The sequence below is a fragment of the Helicoverpa zea genome, chromosome 7 (assembly GCF_022581195.2).
Source record: "Helicoverpa zea isolate HzStark_Cry1AcR chromosome 7, ilHelZeax1.1, whole genome shotgun sequence".
NCBI lineage: Eukaryota > Metazoa > Arthropoda > Insecta > Lepidoptera > Noctuidae > Helicoverpa > Helicoverpa zea.
This window is the reverse complement of record NC_061458.1, coordinates 2,370,503-2,385,382: the sequence shown is the minus strand read 5'-3', so window position 1 is coordinate 2,385,382 and position 14,880 is coordinate 2,370,503. Positions and strand designations below refer to the sequence as shown.

Below are 14,880 nucleotides of genomic sequence, written 5' to 3'. Positions count from 1 at the left end.
CAATTCGAAAAAGTCCGACAAGGGAGCGATGCAACACACAAATTTTTGTATTTTCGATCACATCGTTACAATACAAACTCAACGACAAAATTGACAAAAACAATAATAAACTTGACGAACACATACATACACATACACAACCCATATTTACCTACATAACTAAATGAGTTTGTGACAGTCTCGTATGTACCTTTGGCAGAGGCACATAGGTACATACACAATGCACACCTCCTCCTCCTTGCGTCGTATTCCTCAATGCTGAGGGTCGTGAAGTCCTCTTAGGATTAACTTCTCTCTGACGGTGTCCCGCCATCTATGCCTGTTCTTCGCATCATGCAGAGCGCTGTGTAGTTGGGTGTCTAGAGCGGAGCGAACCTGATCTGACCACCTTGTTGGACTGCGGCCCCTAGGTCGTTTGCCATCAACCTTCCCGGTGACTATTAGCTGTTCAAGGTTGTGGCCCTCCTTTCTGGCTATGTGTCCGAAAAACTCCAGTATCCTGCGCATACAGATGGTCGACAGTCTCGTCTTGATGTTGAGCTCACGCAGGATTGATACATTTGTGGGAAAAGCATTCCACGGAAATTGCAACATCTTCCTCCAGCACCACATCTCGAATGCATCAATACGGGCTCGGTCTGCCTTTTTCAAGGTCCATGTCTCAGCGGCGTAGCTGAAGATGGAGAATACCAAGGTGGTAACTAATTTAGTTTTGGTTTTTTTGGAAATGTTTCGATCTCTCCATACGCCTTGCAGCTGAGACATTGCATTTTTGGCCATGCCTATGCGTCTTCTGATTTCGCTCTCACACTGTCCGGTGTTGCTGATGCTTGCGCCGAGATAGATGAAATCTTCAACAATTTCAAGACCAAGAGCACCTGTGAGCCTTATTTTTTTACTGCGATCCACTACCATGACCTTGGTTTTACTGTGATTGATCTTCAGGCCTAACTCTAGACTGATGCGTTCCATTCTGCCCAGGATTTCTACTAATTCCGCCTCACTCGCGGCCAGAAGGGTGGTGTCATCTGCGTATCGGAGGTTGGTGAGTTTAGTGCCACCAATGGTAATACCTCCTTCCCAGTTTTCGCAGGCTCTTCTTATTATGTATTCTCCATAGGCATTGAATAAAATTGGTGATAGAATACAGCCTTGCCTGACTCCTTTTTCAAACTTGAACGGCTCCGAGGTGGCTCTGTCGATTCTTACGACGCCTTCATTACTCAGATATAGAGATTTGATGAGAGCCACCAGATGTTCAGGTACTCCCAGCTCTCTCAGCACTTTCCATAAAGTTGACCATACGACACAGTCGAAGGCTTTGCTGTAGTCAATAAAGCACAGGATGAGTGGTGTGTTAAACTCATAAGCCTTTTCAATAAGCTGACGTATATTCAGTATCTGCTCACGAGTGCCTTTGCCCTTAACGAAACCTGCCTGTTCCTGTGGGATTTGCCAATCCAAAAAGTGGCGAATTCTGTTGTTGATTATGTGAAGCAGAACCTTGCTAGCGTGAGATACAAGCGCTAGCGTCCTATAATTGTCACATTTTGCCGTCGACCCCTTCTTGTGAAGTGGCAGTATAACAGATCTCGTCCAATCGCTGGGCCACTCTCCAGTACGCCAGATGTTATCGCAGATGTTGTGCAGGGCGTCAATTCCAGCTGTACCCATTGCCTTTAATATCTCAGCCGTCAGTTGATCTGGTCCAGGGGCCTTCCTGTCTTTAAGGGCGGCTAGTGCAGCTGACACCTCTGATCGCATTATAGAAGGTTCTAGGTCCAAATTGCTCCATGAACTATTGGATTCGATCTGGGCCGGAATCTGCACATTACTGGGATTGCTGTATAGTTGTGAACAGTACTCTCTCCAACGGTTCGTTACTGCGTCGAGGTCTTGAAGCGGTACGCCATTTCCGTCTTCGATCACCCATGATTTTGCTTTGAATTGGTTGGTGAGCAGCTTTACCTTCTTGAAGAGATCAGAGCTTTGCACCTTTAATGCATGACTCTCTATTTCTTGACAAATCTGGGAGATGAAGTTATTTTTATCACGACGGCATTGCATTTGGATTGTCTTACTGAGCTCTGCGTATTTGTCACGATCTTCTTGACTTGTGAGACCACAGGTTTTTAAAGCCTTCCTGTCTTCTATCGTTTCCCAGGTAGCAGTTGTGAGCCAAGTGTGTCTCGGGCCTGTTGAAGGTTCGCGATTCTTGGTAATCTTCTCCACTGACTTCCAGATGTGGCTCTTCAGTGCTTCCCACTGTTCCTCTACACATAAATCAGACGGTGGCGGCAGGCCTGACATCGACGTGTTGAGGTTTTCTCGGAATGATTGAACTTCACTTGGTGCAAGAGTTTTTGGTTTTAAGGGTTCTCTCCTTTTGGTAGCTTTTAAGCGTAGGGAAAAGTTTGCTACCAACAGGCAATGGTCAGACCCGCAATCAGCACCAGGATAAGACTTCACGTTGGTCACTGAGGACTTCCAGCGGGTGCTGATGAGTACATAGTCTATTTGGTTTCGATAACGGTCACCAGGAGATCTCCACGTGTATAGGCGTCTAGGATGGTGTTGAAAACACGTGTTCGTGATGGTAAATTTTCTTCCGATGCAGAATTCTAGCAGCCTTGTTCCACGTTCATTCCTGACTCCTAGGCCGAATTTGCCGACAGTGTTCCTGATATGGGAGTCATCTAGTGTGCTACCTATTTTCGCAATTCAATCACCGATGATCATTGTTATTTCACGGTTAGGTATCTTAGTAAGCGTGTTTGCAATGCACACCTAAATTGACCTAAAGAAGTACCTTTATACGGGAAGACAGCGATGGCATCTCCAGTTTGTTAGACGCTCTAAGGAGCCGATCGTAAGCCGAGCTCCGGTATTCATGTCCTTACTTTCTTTAAGGCTTGCTGAAACCTGTTTTAGAATTCTATCTAGTAGAACGTCTGGCTGTCGACACCAATGATAGTAGATATAGAGGTTTGGTTTCCGATTTTTATTGTGTTGGTGATTTTCTCGCTGGTATATGATATTTTGAAGCTTTTAGCGATACACAAATATTGTTGTAATAGTTGGTACACTGATATTGGTTTACTAATCAAGCGTCTTTATTTGTGGCCTCAATAAGCATATGCCTTGAAACATAACAAGACGCAATTTTCTGCTATACATCCACTGCTCACCAAGTCTGTTCATGGTTCTGTATCCATTAGAACAAATAGTTTTTTATTACACCACCTGTACTAAGTTGTACCATAAAATTCGTCCCTCGTTGGTCCTATGATGGCGCCCTGTGGGACGCCAGATGGCATTTGCATTATGCAGAGATTCATCAGAGAGAAGTGTATTCCCTTGACATCTATGTGTTATGTATGAAGCATTTTGTCGTTTATTTACCTTCAGGGGTGAAGGGAGAGGGGTAAATCAAGTTGTAGCTTACTGGTGAGAGTGGCTTTTGGTAAAACTAATTTGTGGAATGTAATATTTTAGTTTTGTTAAAACTATCTGTGTATTGTTTTAACTTAACGCTTATTTGGGTTGTGTCCATTTAATTTTATGTTTCATTATTCTATAAAAAATACCAGAAAAAGTCTTTGTAAATAGGTATAATCTATGTTTAAAGTATGTAATATAGTAGTATGTGTAACGTTAATTTCTCTGTAGTGGTAATCAACTAACATTCCAAAACAATTTGCTAACATCGCACCTTTTTGTCCAATAAATGTGTTTGTTACACGGAGCTATGTAAAAGTATATATTATTCAGTACCTCTGGCATAAGTTTATGACGTTTGCACATTTCACCCTTGTCATGACAACTTACCTTCGCGAATTCTGTAAGGACATGGGATCTTCCCGCCTTTCTTTGTTTGCCCTTTTCAATATTTGATTTAGTGAATTGAGGAAATCATTCTTTGCTTTGTAGTGAGTTTGGGCGTCTTTTGAGTCTAATTTTGGTGATTTGGGAATCGGAAGATGTCAATTTGCAGTTACGTTTATGAAATTGTACTATGTAATAAGTATTTTTTCCTGGAAAGGTGTTGTTGTGTTCTGTGTTCGCTGTTGAGCTTCTCAACTACGATGAATACACATTTCTTTGCAAAATCTTCTGAATGATTTTGTAAATAGCGTCTTTCAATTGAGTTAGAAAGACAATCAGTAACTACAAAATATAGAGTTTAGCACGAAACATTTAATCAATACATAACGACCAAAAATTCTTGACAACCATCACATCGTGACAATACTTCAACATTGACCTTCAATCAATAGCCCAACTCACACAAACAAATCGTTCCTCACAATTCCTACCCACATATGAATATATATAAATGTTTAAATCGCATTAAGGCCGACATTTCCCCAAGGCAAGTCGTGGTGAGTTCTGAATTTAACTTGCACAATACCGGCCAGTTCCAACCAGTTTTAATAGAAAAAAGTTTGGACAAGGCGCCAACGTAAAGTATTGTCGCTTTGTTAGTTGTTAGTCATGTGCAAACGTGTGGTGTAAACTTTACGTTACAGAAATACGAGGAAGAATTCTTGTTACACAAGTAATAAAGGCCTTTGAAAATGGTATCGCTGTAGATAATTGTTAAGACTCTTTGGAGGACTAATTGTTTCCTTCGTTATATTAGGTAGGTAGTCTTTATGTTATAGGTCATTAAGAAATGAATGGTCTAGAAAAAAATATACAATTATTTTTGTAGATATACCTTTTATCTTACAACACAAAACACCATTAAGAGCAGACTAAATAGTTGATTCCAATCAAAGTTTTCAATCGGTCTGAGACCAGCTAAATACCTGCTCTATGTAATACGCGTACAACCATTCAACTTCATACTATTTTATGAGCCCACACAAACTATCGGCTGATTAAAAGTTTGCAGTTTGATACACTATTGTACGAAACTATTGTTATCAAAAAATCCACAATAACAGAACATATTTTTCATCACCATTATCCTATCACCAGTTACGATTCCTATTCTGTGCGCGTACAATCGGAATGAAAACTCTTTGCTTACAGATAACGCGAAGGAACTTGCAATGGCTTGCAGTTGTTATCAGGGAACATATGAATGCATTGTTAAAGAACTTCGCTCGCAGAATACTAAGCTACATAGTTAGTTTTTCTTGTATTACTACAGGGTAAGTTGTAAATATGTTTCAGTGTATATTGAAGAACTTCATTAATAAACATCTACTGATAAACAATATTTTTAGCATTTTTTTTTTATAAAAGGCCATTCCCATTGATTCCTAAAAGGCAACTTTTTTTTTTTTTTTCCCGGCGTCAAAAATCATCAAATGACCCCTCCCGCTGTGGGTTAGCAGCGGTGAGGGAGTGTCAGACTCTTACTGACTAAAAACCGTCGTGTTCCGTCATAGGCCTTTTATGTACCAGGGCCGCGGTATCTCTTTCGAACAACCCGCAGCCCCGGCAGGCCTTGGACCTGCTGGGCCCCGCTGGGGTTGCTGACATCTCTTTGAGGAGCGCGTGGAACAACGCGCGCCGTCGACACGGGTCTGTCGTCTAAGTAGACAGAGGGACGATGAGCCACCCGAACTCACCGCCCACAGACCCACGCCTACGGTGGCCGGGAGTCATCTCGCGACACCCGGCGCCCATGGTGTCTACCTGGTCCAGCGCGGCGGCCGGAATGAGAGGTGCGAACTCTCTGGCGTTCCGCCTCCTCCTTCTCGAGCATGACCGCTTCGCAGAAGGAGGCGACGGCATCCCATTCCCTCTCGCCCCGGACCATGGCCTGAACCAGGGCCGGACGCGAGAGGTCGCCGCCGCCCAAAGCCTCGACGAGGACCCGGCGGTGCCCTTCCCATGCAGGGCACACCTGGACTGTGTGGTCCACCGTGTCCTCGGGGCTGTCCGCACAATGGTGACACCCGGGCGCCTCCTCACGACCGATTCGGTGCAGGTACCTCCCGAAACAACCGTGTCCGGTGAGGACCTGCGTCATGCGGTACGTGAGGGCGCAGTGACCGGAGCTCCGCCCGCTGCGCGACAACTTGCCGCGGCAGCGGAGTTTCCCCCCGGCGCTGAGCCTCCTCGCGCCAGTCGTACAGGCGCAAGAAGACCCTCGCCTCCAGATCCCACGGTGGCAGTCCAGCAAGTAGGCCAGCTGCTTCGTGGGAGATCGTGCGGTACCCCCGGACAAGCCTAATGGCTATCACCCTTTGGGGCACGTTTAGGTAGTGTACAGCCCGCGGCCGTACCGAACGTGCCCATACCGGGGCCCCGTAAAGGGCCATGGACCGCATGACCCCCGCGTAGAGTTTACGGCAGGGGGCGTTTGGGCCTCCCAGGTTGGGCAGGAGCCGCTTGAATGCAGCACCTGCCTTCTCCAGTTTGGGGCCCAAACGTCGGAAATGCTCGACGAAGTTCCACCGGCTGTCGAGGACGAGTCCCAGGTATTTCATCGCCCTCTCGACACCGATGGTAACCCCCCCCACCGTGACTTGGGAGCCTGAAGGTGGCGCGTTCCGAAGCCCATGAAAGCACATGGCCTCGGATTTGTGCAAGGCCACCTCCAGTCCCAGCAGCTGGATCCTCTCGATGACTATCGCAACCCCGCGCGTCATTATGTCGGCCGCCTCCTGGTGCGACCTCCCTTGTGTCCTAAAAGGCAACTTAATGAAGATTAGATTACCAACCTATCTTTTTACAAATCAATCTTAGTGCGTACAGCGATAGATGTCCTACGGCTGAGATGATGATGATGGTGACAAGTAGATATCGGTAAGACAATAGAGGTAGGTACATCTAGGAAATAAGAGTATAAGAATGGATTGAAGGCTGGTAGTTAGGTAAACTGACATTGTGCACTAATTAACTTTGTTATTTGACTTCTTGCGCGTTTCTTAGTACAGATCTTGTCAATTAGCTTTGCTTATGTTGAGGAGACCAGATAGGTAGTCACTCCGTGTAAATCACTGGTACTCAGCTGCATCTGATTTTTTTTTTTTTTTTTTTTTTTTATTTATTTGGGAAAAAAAACAGTGACACATTACATTTTGACATGATATAGGTAAATACAAGCAATTATGAACAAATGTGTTACCAACGACATTTTCCACAAAATACATTAAACAGGCTTATTTGCTAAAAGTTATTAAAAAATATGAACCTAAAAGCTATACTATACTATACTTATAGATAAAAAATACTGGTTTTTATAGACTAACTGTCTTCTTTATAATATTATTGAATTGACTGGCCGATAGACAAAACATATCAACATGCGGGAAGTACTTGTTGTAATTGCCAGTAAGTCGACGCAAAGGTGCGCGCAAACCTGCGTTACTTCGACAAGAGGTAACAGCAAAGGGTGGCCGCGTACGAACCTTACGGTGTACAGTCGTTCTAGGCACAATATAACAGATTTTGTTCCGAATATCGATACAATCATAAACATTATTACACAAATCATACAAAAATACAGTCTCTAGAAGAGTACGTCTCGACTTCAAGTCAAGCAATTCATACTTTCTACGTAATTGATCGTATGACACTGTTGTGTGAAAACAACGATAATGCATGGCTTTTATAAATTTTTTTTGGACGTTTTCTATAAGTTCTGAATATTTATTGTAAAAGGGATTCCACACCGGCACTGCATACTCTAGTTGAGATCTTATTAAACACTGATACAAGTATAAATAAGTGGAGGGTCGAACAAACTCCTTCGCAGATCTCATCACGAAGCCGTACATACGAAATGCGTTATTAACAATTTTATTAATGTGGGAATCTAGGTGAAGTCTATCGTCAAGCAGGATCCCGAGATCACGAACAAGTGACATCCTCGATAATATGCTGTTGTCCAAAGAGTACGTGTATTCAATAGCATTCTTATTTTTCGTAAAACTAATACAACAGCATTTAGGTATACTCAATTGTAGTTTGTTACGCCTGCAATATTCACTAAAGCGATCCAAATCGTCCTGTAATAATTTACTGTCTTCGAGTTTTGTAATGGGTCTATAAATTTTTAGATCATCGGCATACAGCAGGATTTTGGAATTTATAAAACAAGTGCTGATATCATTTATAAATAAAACAAATAATAAGGGTCCCAAAATCGAGCCTTGAGGCACACCAGAACTCACGCTTATTGCAGTAGTTGATCTGAATCCATTAATAACCACCCTTTGAGTTCTGTTCTTAATATACGACGAGAACCATCGGAGCAAATCACCACGTATGCCATTAAACGAAATTTTTTCCAGTAGCAACTCATGATCAACCTTGTCAAATGCCTTTCGAAAATCAGTGTAAATGGCATCCACTTGAATACGAGAGTCCATATTATTAAAAAGATAATCCGTAAATGCTATCAAATTTGTTGTTGTTGACCGTTTTTTGACAAATCCATGTTGTTGATGTATTATATTATGATGAAGAGCAGGATATATTGTATCGTGGACTAATCTCTCAAATAGTTTCGGCAGGGCTGAAATAATGGATATAGGACGATAGTTCTCCACATCATGTCTTGAGCCTGACTTATAGATTGGTGTTATATTCGCACTCTTCCATATTTCGGGGAAAATTCCCTGCGCCAGTGACTTATTAAACAAGATACTTATAGGAGCGCAAATGTTTTCTGCCGTTGCTTTAAGAAAACCAACTGGGAGACCATCAGGACCCGGACCCTTTGTGGCGTCTAAAGATTTAAGTGCCTTCAATATCTGCTGCGTGCTCAACTCTATCCTATTGAATACGCAATTATGCTCAGCAGAATTCACTCCCAACGGTACATTTTTCGTGGACGGTTTTTCATAGACGGACTCAAAAAAAGCAGAAAAGAAGTTACAAATTTCTTCAGGGTTATCCGAAACATTGTCTCCGTATTTCACGTTTGAAGGAACGCTGCCACACGATTTCCGATTAGCAACATAGGTCCAAAAATATTTCACATTGCTACGAATGCTGTCCTCAACCGAATCCATATATTTTTTGTAGCAGGCTTTGCACTCAGCGTTAAATCTAGATCTGTATAGCGAGAACTGCTCATAGTCAGAGATATTATGGTATACTTTCCATTTTACCCACGCTTTAGCTTTATTTTTAAACATATGTACCAGGGATGGAGAAAACCACATCGGGAATTTTGGGGATTTTGAGTTGACTAAAGGAACGTGAGATTTTATTAAGCTAAAAATAATGTTATAAAATCTATTAACTGCCTCATCTACAGATTGTATTAACGCAATCTGCTCATACCAATTAATTTTACTTAATTCTTCATTTATTTTCTCATAATCCGCTTTATAATAATTAAATTTTTTGATAGGCTTTCGAATCATAGTTGAATGGAGCAATTTATGTGGTACTAAAACACAGAACGGTGGGTGGTGGTTGTCAAGTTTCAGTAAACAGTCGGTGGCGGGAATAACAGAACATACGTTATTACTTATGGCCAGGTCTAATAATTTTCCATTGGCATTTCTGATAGTGTTGTATTGACAAGCATTTAGGTATGACAAAAATGCACCAAGGTGCGTACAAGTAGCAGAGTTGCCACTACATGTTACCCCTGACAATGATACGTGGTTACTACATGGAATCCAGTCAACCTCTGGTAGGTTGTAATCACCAAGGAGATAAAATTGTTCAACATTAGTGTCAGCAAGTATGGGCTGTACGAGATCGAAATATTTTAAGAAAATTGATTCAGGTGTCCTAGGTGGTATGTACGCCGCACCGATGATCTGTATCATTCCTTTAGATGGACTGGGAATTTTTATTAGGACGTATTCCATGTTTGCTTCTAGAGAAAATTGATTATCAATTCTAACAGAACGCAAACCTTTTAATACAGCTACAAGGACACCACCTCCATCCTTTTTATTTGTGGCAATACGATCTCGATCACATCGGTACACCACGTACCGAGAATCAATGAACTCATTATCAGATATTTCAGGTATTAACCAGGTCTCGGTGAGTATTATAATATCGTAGCAATTAGACAATATGTTCATATACAATATTTGCAGTTTAGTGCGAATCCCACGACAATTTTGATAGTAAGTGACCAAATTATTAGCCATTTAAATAGAAAGTTGTACAAAATAATAACCATAAGCCAGCATTACAAGTATCAATTTCACAACAATAAAGTGACAACGTACAATGTTTGAGATCTTTCATGTGTAATAAGGAAAAGTTACATACAAGTATATCATTATTTAGGTCATATAATACTAACAAATATCTCAAAAACCAAATACTGAGAGTAACATATGGACTGTGTAACAGTTTAATCAAATATTTTTTTACAAAATATTGAACATTCAAATATCGGCGACATATTTCACACATGCGTTTAATCAATAACCTATACATGCAGGTGTAATTAAACAGTATCTGGATGATTATAAGGACAGTAAGGCTTACCAATGGTGCCAGCACCAACATATATATATAAACATAAACACTGGTAAAATTACATGCGACACTGGCCCTTACGTTATCTATATCTATACATATAATAAATCTGTAAAAAAACTGTGTCTGTACATTGAATATATTAAAAAAATAATAATTGGGTGGGGTTTAGAAACAGTAATGGAGCACAAATCCAAAAAAAAAATTCTGTCTGTTTGTCTGTATGTCTGTATGTCTGTATGTCTGTTTGTTTGTACACGCTAATCTTCCGAACTACTGAACGGATTTCAATGATTTTTTCTTTGTTGTATCAGTATTAGGCCTGGTCAACATATAGGCTATAATTTATCTTCGAAACTTGAAGACCTGATGCAGAACTCCAACAGACCAATAAAACTATAAGAGATACAAATATGGTGCCGTGGCAAAAATTGTTTCATTTGATGAGCATTTTCAGCTGAGATTATAAATTTTAAGATCTGGAACACCTGATGTGGAACCCCAAGAGCCCAGCTTCTCTGTACCATATACAGGTATGCCGTTTTAGCAAAAGTTGTTCAATTTGATAAGCACTTTCTATTGACTTATACAAATTGAAGATCTAAAACACCTGATGTGGAACTCCAGGGGCCCAGCTAGACTATAGCATATAGAGGTATGACGTTTTAGCAAAAGTTGTTCAATCTGATAAGCACTCTCTGTTGACTTATAAAAATTGAAGATGTAAAACACCTAATGTGGAAACCCAGGAGCCCAGCTAGACTATAGCTTATAAAGATATGACGTTTTAGCAAAAGTGGTTCAATCTGATAAGCACTCTCTATTGACGTGTAAACATCGAAGATCTGGAACACCTGATGTGGAACTTCAAGAGCAATACTACACTTGAAATGTATAGAAATGAATGTTATGAAATAGGTATAGTGAATCAAAATAAGTAATTAGTCCGTCTTTTAGATAACCCTAAAATAATGGACACGCATTTTTCTTTTCTCTCTCTCACAAACAAATAATAACGAAGATACAACAACGCTTGAATTTCGTGTTAAGTCACTGCTTAGTACAAATTTTACATACCTAGACGTGGCGTCACGAGCCTCCACTCTCTAACTTTGTTGCGTTTTATCTTCATTATTATTTTGTATATCTCTTCCAGACCTCGGGACTACAGAGTTCCAAATTTTTGGAAGGCAAACGTGGGGTCGAAGCCAACACGCTGAAGCCCTTTTGAGACAACTTTAATGAAATGGTGACACAAAACCGACGATTATCCCTTTATACACTATAGAAATGAACCCAAGGACAATCCCCGGTGGACGTCGTTAAAAAAAAGACAATCCCCGGTTCTGTGCTAAACTATTGCTAACTATGGAGGAAAACTACTTGGGCTATTTTGATGGGATGTTAGTGGATGACAATGTATTAGGTACATGTAAAAACGGCAGGTGGAGACTCGCCACCTCACTTACTGTAACCAGTCACTGAATAGCAACAAGAGGGCAATAGGGACATGAGCGGCTGAAGGGTGAGGATACCTCGGCGGACTTTAAACGCGGATAACGCGCTCCCTGTGCTTACCATGAGGCACCTACCCTCCGAGCAGGGCCACTAATCCTGCTCTAGCGACTCCACTCTGGACGGCCAAGCCAAGCCAGAGGCGTGAGACCTACCCCCGTCATGGTTCACTCCGACCGGCCGGAGATGGGGGACAGTATACTCTCCCTGGAGAACTTAGTATATATAGCCCCGCGGGGTCGCTACTCCCCGTCATCAGCCTCAGATGTCTTGCGGTGCCTATATCTCATTATTATTGTCGTTATTATCTCAAGAGCCTTTGTCCCAATTATGTTAGGGTCGACTTCCAGTCACGATGCAACTGAGTACCAGTGTTTTACAAGGAGCGACTGCCTATCTGACCTCCACAACCCGGTTACCCCTTGGTAAGACTTACTGGCTTCTGACTACCCATAACGACTGCCAAGAATGTTCAATGACAGTCGGAACCTACAGTTTAACATCCCCTCCAAATAACGGTCATTGGTATCCAAAATATACGTAGAAAGTACATACGAACTTAGAAAAGTTGCATTGGCAGGCACTTGCCAGACCTGGAATCAAAGACGCACGCTCATACTTGAGAGATTGGTTCTCTACCCACTAAACCACCACGAATTCCACTAAGTCACCACGACTTTGTCATCTATTTAATGTTTTTTTACGAAATAATACCTACGTGTAATATTTTTGCCACACACAACTTAAATGCGGTCTAATTAGAATCACTACTTTTATCCCTATGGTCACGTCTATTGCGACTATTCAGATCTTTGATTTTGCTGACCCCATAGTCGCTGGCATAAGGGACAGGATCCGCGTACGAAGTCGCGGGCAGAAGCTAGTATCTAAATATACTAATATTAACAAACACGAATGAATTACGAAGAGATAACAAGTTGACCACACAGAACCAAAGTAAAAATTCAAATCTGGTCTTATTATAAAAACAGTCATTGCCATTTAGAAGGACATCCTTAATCTGTGACTTCAGATACGGTACCCCGCTTAACTTTAGCGATATCTGCATGATATTTAATTGCGAATGATTTGGCTCCTTCTTTTTCACGTACGAGAATTGTTCCGTGTTTGACCCACACAAACTGGTAATTATTGGCTTTCGCTGCATCACGGCATTCACGAAACAAAATTTTGTTTTTCAAAGTAAGGTGTTCATGCATATAAACAGGGAATGAAGTACCTGACAAACCAATTTGTTCAGTATTTAGGCCCTTCTTTAAGCGATACGCGCTGAGAATATTATCCCGTAGTATACGCGTAGTAATTTTTACGATAATATTCTTGGGTTTATTGTTATCTCGATGGGCATGTGGAACACGATGAATTGATATTAAGTCACTCTGTTTTAAGTTGCAATGTATAGCAGAACCAATGCTTATCATTAGCGCAACCAGGTCTTCGTTGCGCCTTTCGGGGACATTGCATATTTCAATGTTACAATTCCGGGCACTCTGCTCCAGAGAATCGATTTTAGCAGTTAGTTCCTGAATGGTATTATTTGATTCGGTGTTCTGGTTGACCATTTTACTGAAGTTAGCAACTTTATTTGTAATATCGGACTGTTCGGCACTGACAAATTGGATGGAATCTTTGAGATAGTCAATTTCATGCGTGAGATCTTTATATTTTGTGTCTAAGTCGGAGACAGTTTGCTTTATTATTGATTGCTCGGTACGTAGAGATTGAATATCCTTTTTGATCTCAGCAGTGACTTGCGTAATTGACGTTAGGTCGTCTTTTATTGAAGCAACGCTATCACTTATCTTGTTAATGCCACTCTCTAAGTCACGTCTCAATTCGTCAAGCATATTTTTGAAGAGCGTTTCCATTGCTGTTATAGCTTGCGAGCATTCCGACTCTGACTCTAACCTGCGTTTTGGGTTACGATTCGCAGCATTTGATTCATCGCTAGTCCCAGAAGACAAGTGGATGTCCGTTTCGGAATGAAACTTCTTGTTATCAGGTGAACGAATCATTTTGTTAATGACTGGTTATAAATGGTATGACTAGTTATTTTTATAAGAAACAAATAACAAATCCTGATATATCACTAAAAGTTTTGCTTCTTGTGGGTTCCGAACCAGGGCCGCACCGCGCTATCCAATCTGGGACAAAAAGTGCTTCGGTCGCCACTCGACCAAGCGTGCTTAATATGTTCGGTGCAAATTTGTGACCGCTTCCAGCTGTTAATGGAGGGGTGAATGAACTGACAGTTAATAATTTTGTTGACGTGCGCAACGATTTTGCAGAATACCCACTTACAAGCACTTATTAGTCAGTAGTACATATTCACTTTTTGATCGAATTTTGGACTAAATATCAATTAATATTAAAACACTTTGTTTCACCAAATAGCACTGAAGTTAGTCAATATGATGTACTAGCTTCTGCCCGCGACTTCGTACGCGGATCCTGTCCCTTATGCCAGCGACTATGGGGTCAGCAAAATCAAAGATCTGAATAGTCGCAATAGACGTGACCATAGGGATAAAAGTAGTGATTCTAATTAGACCGCATTTAAGTTGTGTGTGGCAAAAATATTACACGTAGGTATTATTTCGTAAAAAAACATTAAATAGATGACAAAGTCGTGGTGACTTAGTGGAATTCGTGGTGGTTTAGTGGGTAGAGAACCAATCTCTCAAGTATGAGCGTGCGTCTTTGATTCCAGGTCTGGCAAGTGCCTGCCAATGCAACTTTTCTAAGTTCGTATGTACTTTCTACGTATATTTTGGATACCAATGACCGTTATTTGGAGGGGATGTTAAACTGTAGGTTCCGACTGTCATTGAACATTCTTGGCAGTCGTTATGGGTAGTCAGAAGCCAGTAAGTCTTACCAAGGGGTAACCGGGTTGTGGAGGTCAGATAGGCAGTCGCTCCTTGT

At 41.4% G+C, this 14,880-nt stretch overlaps 1 pseudogene; it reads right to left on the bottom strand.

Annotated features, from left to right (window-relative positions):
• Window positions 1–242: 242 nt before the first annotated feature.
• Window positions 243–13,970, bottom strand: LOC124632017 (annotated as a pseudogene).
• Window positions 13,971–14,880: the final 910 nt, after the last annotated feature.